We start from the raw sequence: 18060 nt of genomic DNA, 5'->3' as shown, positions 1-18060 counted from the left end.
AGAAACATTCTAATTCTAAATACTAGAATCCTACATTACCACATGATTCAGGTTATAAAGTAAAAACTAGCATTTTTGTTTTCTCTTTTAGAGGAAAGTAATATTTAAGCAGGTAGATCAGAACTATTCATTTTTAAGTGCCTATTTTACATAAATATGAAAACTATGTGATGCAGAATATATTAAAATTATTAACCATGTAAAATCATTAATTAGGAAAAACACAAAAGAAGCATAAAATATGCAGATTCTTGAAGTCTATGCATAATTGTTATAATGGATCATTGTATATTCAAGCCATCTAAGTTTAGTTTTTACAATTAAAAGAATGTTCAGAATGTTAATGAATTTTTAATATTTCTTTATTGATTAGCAAAAGATAAGTTTTATTCACAATGTTGGTTCCAATGTATTCTTTAAGAGCATCAAATGTTTATGATTTTCACGTATAAACAGAGTCCATTTTTGTTAGAATTGGATCATTTCAAATGTATATAATACTGCCCTCTAGAGGGTGGCTCAGGAAAAATACTAAGTACTTGTAGACCTTAACTGCAGTTACTTTTGCTATCAACTGCCCACGGTCAAGAAACAAACTGTTCAAATGGAAGAGAAGTACTATTGCAGCCTCATTAGAGCTGCCAAATTACAGCTGTGTAATATTTAACCAAGATAAAATACTAAAAGGAACTGGTTGGATTATGAGAAGAGTGGCCAAGATAATTTATCCTCCAAACCTGAACTCTTTTGAAACTGAAAAATGATGCTACTAATAATTTCATTGGGACAAGAGGCACAAATAAGGGTTGCCCCAGGCAAACCTGGTTCTCTAGAACCTCACACTGTTCCTGACACTGTGCTCAGTACATGCTTGCCAAATGCAAAATAAAAGAATGGTCACAATGACTCTGTCTCTACTTCATACGTATAGTAACTGATTTCTTGGGAAAAATTAGCAGCTCTTTTGGCATTATGTTGGCACAATATGTCTTGGAACATCATCTCTCTTGGAGTTAATGTTCAACAAAAGGCTTCTTTCTGTCTTGCAGGCTGGCAATGGACTTCAGTCTTTCCTGGACCCAATTTACAATGGTATTAATTCATATACACCTCAAGAGCTGAGTTATATCTGCATACAACAATTTTTGGAAGACAGTCTCCATGATTTTTGATTATTGTTTCCCAGATGTCTGAAAAAGTTCTAGCACTAGCTTCAAGACTCTTTGTTGAATCAGCATAAGGTAGATGACAAAAACCACGATTCAAAGAAACCAAGGCTGGCTGATAGGCTAATGAGATAAAATAGGGATATGTGTAAAGTCTTATATTCTGACTTAAAAAATCTGTGGTACAACTAAAGGAAGATGGAATCTTGGTTTGGAAAGAAGTCATGTGAAGGGAAACCTCCAGATTAAAATCGTGGGATTTGAGTTAATTACAAACTCATCATAAGCCAACATTACATGGCAGCTAAAATACTTGAAGTAACTTCAGTCTGCATTAACGTACAGGTGTGCAACATTCAGATTCAATTCTGCTACATACTGAGTATTATTTTTAATTCTGAACACATTTTAGAAGGGACATTAACAAAGTGTAACTTCCATAGAGAGCAAGCAGGATGATGAAAATGGTATCCTATGAAGAATAGTTGGAAGAGTCAAGTATTTATCTCAAAAGGAAAAGAAAATTGTAGGGAGAGGGGTGTAGAGGATAGAATAACTATCTAAAAGGCAGTCATGCAGAAAAGGGATCCAAATCCTGTTTAGCTTGAGGGCAGAATTAATGAATATAATTAAAGCCAGTAGATTTTAACCCAATACAGGGATGAACAGCTACAACAATCAATACCAGTATAAAATGGACTGGGTTGTCTTGTAGCTTATGAATTCCTCTCATTACTGGAAGGGACTTTGGCATGGACTAGGAGACAGTATTAAACATTTCTAAGTCTATAATTATCCTGAAGAATAAACGCTGAATATAATCTAAAACATATGAAAGTTACCTTCTCTGAGGTGGTTAAGTTTTGTTTCTCAGGTCAATCAAAATAAAAGTGTAAAATCAATGATCTATTCTCATTTCATAATAGTGAATATTTTTCATGGTTCAAGTAGTCATCCCATTTCAGATAATATAAGATAAAGCTCCATCATTCAACACTAGCAGGAAAATCTCTATTTGAAACTTTCAGGTGGAGACCTCATCTTCCCAGGGGTTATTTCCATACGAATAGTTTAGATTTCACTGTTTTGAAAAGCAGATATTTATTCAGAAGCATTCAACTGAAAACTACATATACATTATCAGAGTGTGAGCTTTTGGAGAAGGGTGAAAAAACAGAACTACCAGAAAGGTTAAGACTAAAAGAGAGAAAACCGATTGACAAGACAGAAACCTTAGGACTGGAGGGAAGCACCAAAAGAAAGGGATGGGAGATGATTTAAAAAAAAAAGTATTTAAGTGAAATGCAGGTGGGGAAGATGATATTTAGAAAATAAGTATATGTGGGGTACAGGAATACAGAAGAAAATGAGGTATGAATACTGGAGAAGGTTTTGGATGTGAACAAGTCAAGAGTGGAATAAAGTATGCTGAGGTAACTTAAGGCCTCTTTGTGAAAGCACATTCAGGCTTTGTACCGGGTAAGGAGAAAGGTAAGAAGGCACACAGAGAGAAAGATGTCCAAGAAAGCTTTGACATAAAGGGGCCAGGCAGTCAGAAATCGTGAGGGAACAGTGGATGGGAAAAATGGCACTCTGAAAGCCAACACTGGCATAAAAAGAATCAGCAAGCGGTGGTACATGTTTATATGAGGGGTATGGAAGATTTCAAGATGCTGAGATGTTGTGTTTAAAATATACATATAATGATGACCCAAAACCTATGGGATGCAGCAAAAGCAGTTCTAAGAGGGAAGTTTATAACAATACAATCCTACCTCAAGAAACAAGAAACATCTCAAATAAACAACCTAACCTTGCACCTAAAGCAGTTAGAGAAAGAAGAACAAAAAACCCCAAAGGTAGCAGAAAGAAAGAAACCATAAAGATCAAATCACAAATAAATGAAAAAGAAATGAAGGAAATAATAGCAAAAATCAATAAAAACTAAAAGCTGGTTCTTTGAGAAGATAAACAAAATTGATAAACCATTAGCCAGACTCATCAAGAAAAAGGAGAGAAGACTCAAATCAACAGAATCAGAAATGAAAAAGGAGGAGTAACAACTGACACTGCAGAAATACAAGGATCATGAGAGACTACGACAAATGACTCTAAGCCAATAAAATGGACAACCTGGAAGAAATGGACAAATTCTTAGAAATGCACAATCTTCTGAGACTGAACCAGGAAGAAATAGAAAATATAAACAGACAAATCACAAGCCCTGAAATTGAAACTGTGATTAAAAATCTTCCAACAAACAAAAGCCCAGGACCAGATGGCTTCACAGGCGAATTCTATCAAATATTTACAGAAGAGCTAACACTTATCCTTCTCAAACTCTTCCAAAATATAGCAGAAGGAGGAACACTCCCAAACTCATTCTATGAGGCCACCATCACCTTGATACCAAAACCAGAAAAAGATGCTACAAAAAAGAAAACTACAGGCCAATATCACTGATGAACATAGATGCAAAAATCCTCAACAAAATACTAGCAAACAGAATCCAACAGCACATTAGAAGGATCATACACCATGATCAAGTGGGGTTTATCCCAGGAATGCAAGGATTCGTCAATATATGCAAATCAATCAATGTGATACACCATATTAACAAGCTGAAGGATAAAAACCGTATGATAATCTCAACAAATGCAGAAAAAGCTTTTGACAAAGTTCAGTACCCATTTATGATAAAAACCCTGCAGAAAGTAGGCACAGAGGGAACTTTCCTCAACATAATAAAGGCCATATATGGCAAACCCACAGCCAACATCGTTCTCAATGGTGAAAAACTGAAACCATTCCCTCTAAGATCAGGAACAAGACAAGGTTGCCCACTCTCACCACTACTATCCAACATAGTTTTAGAAGTTTTAGCCACAGCAATCAGAGAAGAAAAAGAAATAAAAGGAATCTAAATCAGAAAAGAAGAAGTAAAACTGTCACTGTTTGCAGATGACATGACACTATACATAGAGAATCCTAAAGATGCTACCAGAAAACTACTAGAGCTAATCAATGAATTTGATAAAGTAGCAGGATACAAAATGCAGAGAATTCTCTTGCATTCCTATACACTAACAAAAAATCTGAAAGAGAAAATAAGACACTGATGAAAGAAATTAAAGATGATACAAACAGATGGAGGGATATACCATGTTCTTGGATTGGAAGAATCAACACTGTGAAAATGACTATACTATGCAAAGCAATCTACAGATTCAATGCAATCCCTATCAAACTACCAATGGCATTTTTCACAGAACTAGAACAAAAATTTCAAAATTTGTATGGAAACACAAAAGACCCTGAATAGCCAAAGCAATCTTGAGAAAGAAAAACAGAGCTGGAGGAATCAGGCTCCCTGACTTCAGACAATACCACAAAGCTACAGTAATCAAAACAGTATGGTACTGGCACAAAAACAGAAATATAGATCACTGTAACAGGATAGAAAGCCCAGAGAGAAACCCACGCACACATGGCCACCTTTTCTTTGACAACAGAGGCAAGAATATACAATGGCAAAGAGACAGTGTCTTCAATAAGTGGTGCTGGGAAAACTGGACAGCTACGTGTAAAAGAATGAAACTAGAACACTTCCTAACACCATACACAAAAATAAACTCAAAATGGATTAAAGACCGAAATGTAAGGCCAGACACTATAAAACTCTTAGAGGAAACCATAAGCAGAACACTCCGTGACATAAATCACAGCAAGATCCTTTTTGACCCACTTCCTAGAGCAATGGAAATAAAACCAAAAAATAAACAAATGGGGGCTTCCCTGGTGGTGCAGTGATTAAGAATCCGCCTGCCAATGCAGGGGACATGGGTTCGATCCCTGGTCCATGAAGATCCCACATGCCGCGGAGCAACTAAGCCCGTGCACCACAACTACTGAGCCTGCGCTCTGGAGCCTGCGAGCCACAACTACTGGAGCCCACGTGCCACAACTACTGAAGCCTGTGTGCCTAGAGCCCGTGCTCTGCCACAAGAGAAGCCACTGCAATGAGAAGTCCGTGCACCACAATGAAGAGCAGCCCCCGCTCACCGCAACTAGAGAAAGCCCACACGCAGCAACGAAGCCCCAACACAGCCAAAAATTAAAAAATAAATAAATTTGTTTAAAAAAATAAATAATCAAATGGGACCTAATGAAACTTAAAAGCTTTTGCACAGCAAAGGAAACCATAAACAAGATGAAAAGACAACCCTCAGAATGGGAGAAAATATTTGCAAATGAAGCAACTGACAAAGGATTAATCTCCAAAATATACAAACAGCTCATGCGACTCAATATCAAAAACACAAACAACCCAATCCAAAAATGGGCAGAAGACCTAAATAGACATTTCTCCAAAGAAGATATACAGATTGCCAAGAAACACATTCAAGGATGCTCAACATCACTAATCATTAGAGAAATGCAAATCAAAACCACAAAGAGGTACCACCTCACACCGGTCAGAATGGCCATCATCAAACAATCCACAAACAAATCATGGAAAGGGTGTGGAGAAAAGGGAACCCTCTTGCACTGCTGGTGGGAATGTAAAGTGATACAGCCACTATGAAGAACAGTAAGGAGGTTCCTTAAAAAGCTAAAAACAGAACTGCCACATGACCTAGCAATCCCACTACTGGGCATATACCCTGAGAAAACCGTAATTCGAAAAGAGTCATGTACCACAACGTTCATTGCAGCACTATTTACAATAGCCAGGACATGGAAACAACCTAAGTGTTCATCGACAGATGAATGGATAAAGAAGATGTGGCACATATATACAATGGAATATTACTCAGCCATAAAAAGAAACGAAATTGAGTTATTTGTAGTGAGGTGGATGTAGCTAGAGTCTGTCATACAGAGTGAAGCAAGAAAGAGAAAAACAAATACCGTATGCTAACACATACATATGGAATCTGAAAAAAAATTGGTTTTAACGAACCTAGGGGCAGGACAGGAATAAAGACCCAGAGGTAGAGATTGGACCTGAGGACACGGGGAGGGGGAAGGGTAAGCTGGGAAGAAGTGAAAGAGTAGCACTGACATATACACACTACCAAATGTAAAATATATAGCTAGTGGGAAGCAGCTGCACAGTACAGGGAGATCAGCTTGTGCTCTGTGACCACCTAGAGGGGTGGGATAGGGAGGGTTGTTGGGAGACGCAAGAGGGAGGGGATATGGGGATATATGTATACATATAACTGATTCACTTTGTTATACAACAGAAACTAATACAACATTGTAAAGCAATTATACTCCAATAAAGATGTTAAAAAGAAAAGCAAAACACTCAGTTACAGCAGCTATAGGAAACTAACTCACGTTGTTTCTATTTCTTTTTGGTTAGACGCTGCCTAAATGTTGAGGATTTCTTTTTTTTTTTTTTTTTTTTTTGCGGTACACGGGCCTCTCACTGTTGTGGCCTCTCCCATTGCGGAGCACAGGCTCCGGACGCGCAGGCTCTGGATGCGCATGCTCAGCGGCCATGGCTCACGGGCCCAGCCGCTCTGCGGCATGTGGGATATTCATGGACCGGGGCACGAACCCGCGTCCCCTGCATCGGCAGGCAGACTCTCAACCATTGCGCCCCCGGGGAAGCCCGAGGATTTCTTTTAATTTCTCTAGTTATGTTCCTCTTTGGACAAGTGAGTATAATTTAACCAACTGGCTTTCATCTAACATATACATCTGTCAAGCAACTGGGATTGATAATATATTACCAGTGCATGTTAGCCAAGTAGTACCTATTTAAAATAGGACTGAAATTAACTTTTATAGCATAACAAGTTAATTTTAAAATTTATGACTGTTTTAAAGCACAGAAAACCTTTTATTCTAAGAGGGAAAGATTTAAAAATTCCTGGGGAGGGGCTTCCCTGGTGGCGCAGTGGTTAAGAATCTGCCTGCCAAGGCAGGGGACATGGGTTCGAGCCCTGGTCCGGGAAGATCCTACATGCTGCGGAGCAACTAAGCCCGTGCATCACAACTACTGAGCCTGTGCTCTAGAGCCTGTGAGCCACAACTACTGAAGCCCGCGCGCCTAGAGCCCGTGCTCCGCAACAAGAGAAGCCACCGCAATGAGAATCCCATGCATCACAATGAAGTGTAGCCCCGCCGTGCCACAACTAGAGAAAGCCCGCACGCAGCAATGAAGACCCAATGCAGCCAAAAATAAAATAAATTTTAAAAAAATGTTAAAAAAATAAAAGAAGGCTTAATAAGCTTCAATGAAAAAAATAAAACATACATATACCTGTACATATACATACACACAGTATACGTGTGTGTGTGTGTATTTATTTAGCCTAGTCAGCTGGGTAAAGATAGCCATGGGCATGTGCCAAGGAGAGGAGACTGACTGCTTCTCTAGCAATAATGCGGGAATATGGGGAGTTGGAGGGGAGAAAAAAACACACAGAAAACCCACTTACCTGGTATCTGCACACAATACAAAAGTTTCTTATTTCCTTCAGGTTTTTATTATTAAAGTTGTCAAATATATAGAACAAAGGTTATTTTAAATGGGAAAAGGATATAAAGTAGGATGTACATCTGACTGCAACTGTGTGAAAATATATACTCATGGACAAGCCTGGAGGTAATTTTTAATATATGGGTAAAATATGTTAGTTAAGGTGACAGGATTATAGGTGACCTTTTTCTCCAAAATGTCTTTAATAATATTTTTACTTAAAGTCTCTGCGGTTAGCACCACTGGCCTGGGTCAGGAGCCTGGTCATGGGGAAGGCAGCCGAGAGCAAAGAGGTGGATGGGTTAGTTGCCCCCTTATCCTCCTCCACCAGGGTTCTGCAGTCACCAAAGCAGAGGGAGACAGGATGGAGTTGTGTCTCCACTTGCACCACAGACAGGCTGCCCAGCCACCCTGTGGAGCTCAGCATTGAGACCCAAGCCACCTCTGCAGGTGCGTTTGGTGAGTTGCAGGCTCCTGGGCTGCAGCCCCTGCACTCAGTGTGACTGCGGCTGCCAGGGCATCCTGGAGAAGAGCAGGTTTGGCACTGAATTTCATTAGTTTTTGATAGAAAGAGCAAAACTTGGACATTTTTGAGGAGTTTTATGGATTACTGCAACATGTTCATAAGATACCTAATGATGACATTTTATTAGGCTATACAGACATCCAGGGATACTTACTATCTATAAATAAAGATGATAATTATCACATAACTGCTTCAACAACCAACCTGCTGCTTAAGATTTTTACACAGAAAAAAAGGAAGAAGCAAACAGTGCCTTTGGTACAGACATGCTAATGAAGAAGGAAAATGTTTTAACCAATGTTCAATGTCAACCACAGAAAAATGCCAGATCTAGTAATTGGTATGCACCAAGACTTCAGATGTGTGTCTTCTATTACAGATGTTGACGCTCCCCCAGAAACACACCATAGGATTAGTTCATCTTTACAAACACAACACTGAACATTCCCTAGGGACTCTATAGCTGGGATGGTTTCATTCTAACAGAGACACTACATGGCTCAGAGAAGGTCCCAAGGATCTTCTCTCTCTCTGTGTGTGTGTGTGCGCTATTTTTGTTTTTTTAATTTTTGGCCATGCTGTGTGGCATGTGGGATCATAGTTCCCTGACCAGGGATTGAACCTGCATTGGAAGCACAGTCTTAACCGCTGGACCACCAAGGAAGTCCCTTCCTCCCCCCACCCACCCCCCGCCAGGGAGCTTTATATCCTGGCTTATTCCAGGAGGTCTGGCTCGCAGCACAGGACTATACTGGCTGTTAATGATGACGTTTTAGATGTTAATGGTATAGAAGTTTCAGGGAAGAGTTTTGATCAAGTAATAGGATGACTGCAAACAGCTACAACCTCATAATAGAAGGCAAGTAAACAGGAGAATAACGTTAGGAACAGTAGGACTTCTGGCAGCTCTAGCCAATCTACTGATAATAGCTTTCTTGGCTATCCACAGCAGATTGAACCAAACGTTGAGCCAAAGGATGAAGATGACATTATTACTGAAGACAGCGGTGTGCCACACTAGATTCCTAAAGCTGTTCCTACTATCAAAAGACTGGAAATGGTTAACCCAAATAGAACAAACTCAGTTTTGAGTCTGGAAAGAATAGTTTTATTCCGTCTAATTAAATGAGTTTAGCACCCCTAGCAAATGGTACAAACAGAATTTGAAACACATGTTCCAGATCAAAAACTCTTAGAAGACTGAGCAATCATGAAACCATCGTTTGAATGTTTTCTGAGTGAGGATGTCACAGGGCTTGCAAATTTGGGTAGTTTTAAGATCTTTCAAACCTCCGAGCCAATGACCTGGAATAGGCATGAGAACAATAATGTTGTAAGTTTAAAATGTTCTTAAAATAAATAGAAACAGAAAATAGATTAGTGGTTGCTTACAGCTGGGAGAGGAGGGGAATGGGGAATAACTGCAAATGGTTACTGACTGGGTTTCTTTTTGGAGTAATGAAAATATTCTAAATTGGATTGTAATGGTGGTTGTACAACTCTGAATATATTAAAATCACTGAACTGTACACCTTAAAATTAATTTTATGGTATGTGAATTATATCTCAATAAAGCTGTTTAAATGCTTTTCAAATAGTAGTTTGGTAATTGTTAGTACAAACTTTGGTGGATCAGAGGTGATTTTAAGTCTAAAACAAAGGGAGCTCTGCTAATCAAATTATATGCTTTTGATATGGAAAACTAGATGCTACAGTACATTTTCAGAACTATGTGAGAGGACTAAATTATTTCTGTTTGAAGTGGTTAAATATTTAACCTGTTACAAAGATTCCAGTTAGTTTTTCCTTTAACCACATTCTTTAAATTTTAATGTGAAGTCTGATTCTCTTTTGGTACTCTGAGGACCTCAGTTCTTGTGTACCCAGTATTTTATTTCTTAATGTTGTTCTTTTGTCGCTAATTGTTACAAATCATTTTCTGAAATGCATTATTTTCTAACTTCTAAGAAATCAAACCAATTGGCTGTTCTTAGGAGTTTCTTTCCACATTATGAAGCACTGACGCTATGTTCCTAAATTATGAAATTCTGTGACAGTTTTTCACATTGATGTTTGTCCAGCCTATAGATTATATATTTATAAAATAATTCCAAACAGGTATAATTTATGTTTTAAAATGCAGTTAATTTCATTGACTCTGGTAATATAGAAGACACTCTCCTTTAATTCTTATCCTCATTCCTAATTTCATTGGAAAGCATTCCTTTTGTTTTGGGTGTGTGTATCTACATATTATGTTGGTAGGCTTTTGAACTTTTTTAATGTACATATGGTCCCCAACTTACAGTGGTTTGACTTATGATTTTTCCAGTTTATAATGGTGCGAAAGTGATACGCATTCAGTAGAAACCTTACTTCGAATTTTGATCTTTTCCTGGGCTAGCACAATTTGATACTCTGTAGTGATGCTGGGCAGCACGTCGAGCCACAGCTCCCAGTCAGCTCAGATCACGAGGGTCAATAACTGATATACTTATAACTTTTCTGTACCCTACAACCATTCCATTTTCACTTTCAGTACAGTATTTGATAAATTACATGAGACATTCCACACTTTATTATAAAATAGGCTTTGCGTTACATGATTTTGCCCAACTGTAAGCTAATGTAAGTGTTCTGAGCACATTTAAAGTAGGCTAGGCTAAGCTATGATGTTTGGTAGGTTAGGTGTATTAAATGAATCTTCAGCTTATGATACTTTCAACTTAGGATGGTTTTATTGGGATGTAACCTCATTGTAAGTTGAGGAAGATCTGTATTCAAGTAGTGCAAATTGTTTTGGATATAAAATGCACTTAGATTAAAAGGTTTTTACACACAGGACAAACCTGTGCACTTTTTTGTGCAAAGATTTTGGATTTTCTTCAGTGGGATTATTCTGGGAACACTGCCTACACTTTAAGAGAAAAGCTGTGGTATTTACACTGACAAGTAAAGTTATCTATATTATTTTCATTAGGCTATTTATTTCCTACACATCCACTTAGAACAAGTAAGTGTGAGGCTGTGAACTTTCATTCTTTACCTGATTTCTTTGGCATTTATCATTGTACAATGTGCATACGCACTACAGTATGCATGTACATAGAAATTAAGAATATTATGAAGTTCCCTGTGGTTTATAGATTAATTCCCCCCAAAATTATTAAAATCATCTTATAATAGGGCTAGTATGGATGCCTTTGTAACAGTTGTGTGCTATTAAAACAATGAAGGATCAAATGATTCCCTTTTAAAGGATAGCTTCTCTAAATGGTTAAAAAAACATGAAGAAATAAATTCTGGATTAATTGGAAAAAAACCCTCTAATGTTAAAGCAATAGAAAAAAAAAATCCCATGCAGGGAAATATTTTTGTGAGATTTAATATCAGAACACTACTCAGAAATGTATTTAAGTATTAAGCTTTCTAATAAAAATCTTACTTGAAATGAAAATTAACAGTAATTTCTTAAAGTGACTACTATTTGGTAGTCAATTATTACAGTGTAAGTAATTTAAAAAAACAATCTATCCCATAATATCATAAGTTTCAGTTATCACAGCACCTTAGAACAAAGTAAGCAAGCAGTTTTACATGTGTACAAGACACTGAAGAAAGTAATTTTGAAGATTAATATAAATTTAATTATTTAAGATGGTATACTAGGGAACTACCTCTGATGACTGAAAGTTAACAATTACAATACTTATTAAATCTTTGAAGTCAAAGTAGCACCTGAATAACAAATCACTGTTCTTAACAAAGAAGCAGCGAAACCTCTAGTCTTTTTCTATTGAGCTCATAGATCTCTACAACCTGTCTGTGTTTCACGCTTATGGTCTCTGGAAGAAATTCATTCAGTCACTATAGACTCATTTAATGAACTAAAAATACTTATCATCCCTGCAACCAAGGGCTTTGCTAATTTCTCATCATGAAAAAGCATTTCTTTTTTTTTTTTTTTTGCGGTATGCGGGCCTCTCACCGCTGTGGCCTCTCCCACCGCGGAGCACAGGCTCCGGACATGCAGGCCCAGCGGCCATGGCTCATGGGCCCGAAAAAGCATTTCTTAAGTAACTATATTGATGTGGCACATTAAAAGGGAATTAAATGATTGTTATGGGTTGAACTGTGCCCCCTCAAAACTATGTTGAAGTCCACCACTGGTTAGGAATGTGACCTTATTTGGATATAGGGTCCTTGCAGATATAATCAAGTTCAGACAAGGTCATTAGAATGCCCTCATCCAATATGACTGATATTCTTGTAGGAAAAGGAGAAGAAACACAGGGAAGATGGCCATGTGAAGACAGAGGCAGAGACTGCAGTGATGATGTATTGATGAACCAAGGAACACCAAGGATCAATGGCAACACCAGAAGCTAAGAGAAAGCCATGGAACAGGTTCTCCCCAGCACCTTCAGAGACAGCATGGCCCTGCCAACACCTTGATTTTGGATGTCTAGCTACCAGAACTGTGAGAAAATTAATTTCTTATTTTTTTCTTTTTTTGGCTGTGCCGTGCGGCATGTGGGATCTTAGTTCCCTGACCAGGCATCAAACCCGGGCCTCCTGCAGTGGAAGCATGGTTTTAACCACTGGACCACCAGGGAAGTCCCTGAATTTCTGTTGTTTTAAGTCACTCAGTTTGCGGTACTTTATTATGGCAGCCCTAAGAAACTAATATTGGGTTGGCCAAAAAGTTCATTTGGGTTTTTCCGTAACAGCATACGGAAAAACCTGAAAGAACTTTTTGGCCAACCCAATACAATGATGTTAAAAATATGACAAAAATTAAGCAAACAATATAACCCTATTAGCTCCCACTGCAGTACTACCATGCTAACTGAAACACATTATGTAATTAAATAAGGGCATCTGTTGAAAACTCAGAAAACATGTTTTTAGAATCTCATCTATGACGTCTTTCCTGATTCCTCCATTCAAAACCCTAGTAGAATGACTACTCTTTGTGCCCTCACTATATCCTCTAAATAATTTGCTGAGGGGGCTTCCCTGGTGGTCCAGTGGTTAAGACTCCATGCTTCCACTGCAGGGGGCACGGGTTCAATCCTGGTCGGGGAACTAAGATCCCGCATGCTGCACAGCGCGGAAAGAGAGAGAAAGAGAGATAGAGAGGGTAAAAGAAAGAAAGAGAGAAAGGGAGAGAAAGAAAAAGAAAGAAAGAAAGAAAGAAAGAAAGAAAGAAAAGAAAGAAAGAAAGAAAGAAAGAAAGAAAGAAAGGAAAGAAAAGAAAGAAAGAAAGAAAGAGAGAGAGAGAAAAAGGAAGAAAGAAAGAAAGGAAGAAAGAAATGAAGAAAAAATAGCTGAGGAGCCAAGCTGTACTACAACAAGACTGAATAATTTCTGCATGTGTGTATGTTTGTAGGTATACCTATATGTACGTTGTTTGAAGGAAGGTCCTTTATTAGCAAGGGCTCTGTCTTATTCACATTTGTATTCCCAATGCCTAAAGCAATGTGGTGACACACAGTAGTGCTTCATCAACATTGGGCAAAAGAATGAATGTTGGAGCACCTCTATTAGGTCACTGCTGTCACTATCCCACATCCCACCCACCACCCGCACTGGACTCTTGAGATCACTGTGAGGACTAAAAATTGGTAATATGCCATTGTGCCCAGGAAATGTGACCAAACTAGGAAATATATGCATACCAAGCAAACAGTACAACTCAGTGATAAAAACCTATACTAAAATCACATTTCAAAAATATAAGATTTGTAAAACTTTTCATAGTAACATCATAAAAATCTTATATGTGCTAACCCAAAACACCATCATAATTTAAAATTCATCTTAATATTCTCTCTTTGCTCATTATACTAGAAATATTGTAAGATTTTTCTCATCAGTTGCTTTTTTCCCTATAGAGGATCCAGCATAGAGATCTTGTCAAACAAGCAACATTCTCCTTGACCCAGTGCAGTGGAGGTCAATCCCTCTTTTTTTTTAAAAAAAAATTTACCTATTATTTTTTAAATTTATTTTTGGCTGTGTTGGGTCTTAGTTGTGGCAAGTGGGATCTTTCATTGCGGTGCATGGGCTCTTTGTTGCGGTACATGGCTTTCTCTAGTTGTGGCGTGCGGGTTTTCTTTTCTCTAGTTGTGGCGCACAGGCTCCAGGGCGCGTGGGCTCTGTAGTTGTAGCGTGGGGGTTCCAGAGTGCATGGGCTCTGTAGCTTGCGGCACGCAGGCTCTGTATTTGAGGTGTGCGAGCTCAGTAGTTGTGGCGTGGCGGGCTTAGTTGCTCTGTGGCATGTGGGATCTTAGTTCCCTGACTAGGGATCAAACCCACGTCCCATGCATTGGAGGGCAGATTCTTTATCACTGGACCACCAGGGAAGTCCCTCAATCCCTCTTTTAATGATCTTAAAGTGTTAGCTCCCTGCTTAGAAATAGCATTTTGATTTACAAAGTTGTAGTATCTAAGAAATGTATCTACGTAGATGTGACATAGTATTAAAAAGCTATATTTTAAAAATGACATGCCCTTGGGCTTCCCTGGTGGCGCAGTGGTTGAGAGTCTGGCTGCCGATGCAGGGGACACGGGTTCGTGCCCCGGTCCGGGAAGATCCCACATGCTGCGGAGCTGCTGGGCCTGTGAGCCATGGCCACTGAGAACGGGAGAGGCCACAACAGTGAGAGGCCCGTGTACTGCAAAAAAAAAAAAAAAAAAAAAAGACATGCCCTAAACCAAAAGGGTATATACATATACATATATATGTGTATATATATGATTTTTTAAATTCAGCTTTTATACTATGATACATTTACATAAAATTCAACTTTAGGACTTCCCTGGTGGTGCAGTGGTTAAGAATCCGCCTGCCAATGCAGGGCACACAGGTTCGATCCCTGGTCTGGGAAGATCCCACATGCAGCGGAGCAACTAAGCCCGTGTGCCACAACTCCTGAGCCTGAGCTCTAGAGCCCACCAGCCACAACTACTGAAGCACGTGCGCCTAGAGCCTGTGCTCTGCAACAAGAGAAGCCACCGCAATAAGAAGCCCGTGCACAGCAACAAAGACCCAATGCAGCCAAAATAAATAAATAAATAAAATTAAAAATTCAACTTTTAGTCAAATTGTTCATTTATACTACTAGGTTCTTCAAACTATGAAGCATATTTTCATTTAACCTTAAGTTAAATGGTCAATAAAACATTTTTGAGGTTAATTACATTCAATCAAATCAAAAGTTCTCTCCCTAAAATTAAGCACTAGAGCCATTCAAATAACTGAATGGCATTAATGAGCACTTAGCCCATAAGCTCAGTCAATAACATCAACTTATTAATACTGCTGCCTACAATATATACTTGATCATGAAGCCTACTTCTGTAAACACCTGAAAGGCCATACTGAGAATCCACAAAGGGAGTATCAATTACATGTTCTATACTTAAATTAGAAAGTCATAGTAACACTTAAATTTGAGCCCAGACCTCCAATATCTGCCAAATTATTTATAATAATTAACTCCACAGGTACAGTTCTCTCAGAATGGACCCATAGTAAGGTATTCCCTCATCTTTTTCTTCGTTTTTTTTTTCTCTCATCTTTTTCGACAAATTGCGGGAATGTGTTCCCCAAAAGAATGTTTTGCATGAAGAATACACAGGTTTGGGCTCAAGAATTCACTCAAGATAACAAAAAGGCTCAAGATCACTAGTATCCCCTCCTCCATTTTACTGAAAACTGTTCAGAACTTAAAGACAATTTACAGTGCTCGTTAATCAAGTCTTTGATTTAAAAACAAACCATCTATATAACCCAAACTGTAGATCCATAACACAGATTAATACTATTTATGCCTATTCAGAGTCTAGATTAAAACCTTTGCTAAAATCAGAACAGGCAGAAAAACAAAATCTCATGATGGATATCAACCCAATATTTAATACAAACAACTGTTTTCCTTTTTAAAAGAGACAGGAAAAAAGAATCCTACTATCCAGGCTGTGAATACTTTAATATGTTTATCCTTTAAGAACCTTTTCTGTATGCATGTAACACATGCACGTTATAAATATTTCTAAAGGGGATTTATAGTATATGGTATTTTTATAATTTGCTTTTTTCTATTTAATAATATATCATAAGCATCTCTCCACATCAATTTTTATCCAGATTAGAACATTACTTTAAATGGATCACTAGTACCTGACTGTATGAATGTATTTATCATAACCTCACCAATTCCATATTGCTGAACATTAATTTTAGATGTATATTTTTATAAATTTATTTATTTTATTTTATTTTATTTTTGGCTGCGTTGGGTCTTCACTGCACGTGGGCTGTTCTCTGGTTGTGGTGAGTGGGGGCTACGCTTCGTTGTGGTTTGTGGCCTTCTCATTGCAGTGGCTTCTCTTGTTGTGGAGCACGGGCTCTAGGCGCGCAGGCTTCAGTAGTTGTGGCACGTGGGCTCAGTAGCTGTGGCTCATGAGCTCTAGAGCACAGGCTCAGAAGTTGTGGTGCACGGGCTTAGTTGCTCCGCGGCATGTGGGATCTTCCTGCACCAGGGATCGAACCCGTGTCCCCTGGGTTGGCAGGCGGATTCTTAACCACTGTGCCACCAGGGAAGCAGATGTATATTTTTTTTTCTTTTTTTTTTTTCTTTTTTTTTTTTTTTTTTGCGGTACGCGAGCCTCTCACTGCTGTGGCCTCACCCCTTGCAGAGCACAGGCTCCGTACGCTCAGGCTCAGCGGCCATGGCTCACGGGCCCAGCCGCTCCGCAGCATGTGGGATCTTCCCGGGCCGGGGCACGAACCCGTGTCCTCCGCATTGGCAGGCGGACTCTCAACCACTGCGCCACCAGGGAAGCCCCCAGATGTATATTTTTAAAAAGAGAAAATACACGCATGATCAAATAATTCAAGAGGTACAAAAGCTGCATCCATTCCATCCCTTAAACCTCTGGTTCCCTTCCTAGAAGTAGTCACTCTTACCAGTTTCTTCTGCATTCCTCCAGAGATAGATTTTTAAAAACACAAATGTTGGACTTCCCTGGTGGTACAGTGGTTAAGAATCAGCCTGCCAATGCAGGGAACATGGGTTCTAGCCCTGGCCCAGGAAGATCCCGCATGCCGCAGAGCAACTAAGCCCGTGCGCCACAACTACTGAGCCTGTGCTGTAGAGCCTGCGAGCCACAACTACTGAAGCCCGCGCGCCTAGAGTCCGTGCTCTGCAACAAGAGAAGCCACCCGCTCGCTGCAACTAGAGAAAGTCCATGCGCAGCAACGAAGACCGAATGCAGCAAAAAATAAAACAAATTAAAAAAACCCCACAAATGTTAACATATTCTATATATATACAGTTATGCACCTTCATTGCTGGACATTTATAAAGCTAACAATTTTTTGCTATTATAAAGAATGTTGGAATGAATATCCTTCTGTTTATTTGCTTTTAACATCAATATTAAGTGGTCTCAAACAGGAGTGTATCCTGTCACCATCTATTTTTAATCTATCTTGTTTCTGACTGAGAATAGTTTTAAGAAAAAGCTTGAAAGCACTTATTAATCTACGATGAACATCTCTATAGAAAATATACAAATTTACAAATGGCAAATACTAATGGCCAACAAACATATGCAAAAATGTTAAATATCATTAGTAATCAAAGAAATAAACACTTTAAAAGATACCATTTTTGTCCTGTTTGGCAGAGACTGCCATCACTACCAACAATAAAAATCCAGCAGTGAAGGTATGGGACAATAGGCACTCTTGCTGGTGGAACTAAAAAGTGGTACTCCTTTTCTAGAAAGCAATCTGACAATATATTCTAAAAGTCTTAAAATATATGATTAGTTTCTGAACCAGCCATTCTAGTACTAAG

The 18060-nt window shown here is 38.7% G+C and overlaps 1 protein-coding gene and 1 pseudogene across 5 annotated transcripts in view; one reads left to right on the top strand and one right to left on the bottom strand.

Annotated features, from left to right (window-relative positions):
- The window catches only part of XIAP (X-linked inhibitor of apoptosis), a 45837-nt gene that overhangs the window by 21067 nt on the left and 6710 nt on the right, over positions 1-18060 (bottom strand). The gene's annotated exons all lie outside the window — the stretch shown is intronic.
- Positions 7773-9642, top strand: LOC116747178 (annotated as a pseudogene).

This window comes from Phocoena sinus, chromosome X (genome assembly GCF_008692025.1).
Source record: "Phocoena sinus isolate mPhoSin1 chromosome X, mPhoSin1.pri, whole genome shotgun sequence".
Lineage (NCBI taxonomy): Eukaryota > Metazoa > Chordata > Mammalia > Artiodactyla > Phocoenidae > Phocoena > Phocoena sinus.
This window is presented reverse-complemented; position numbering and strand designations above follow the sequence as displayed.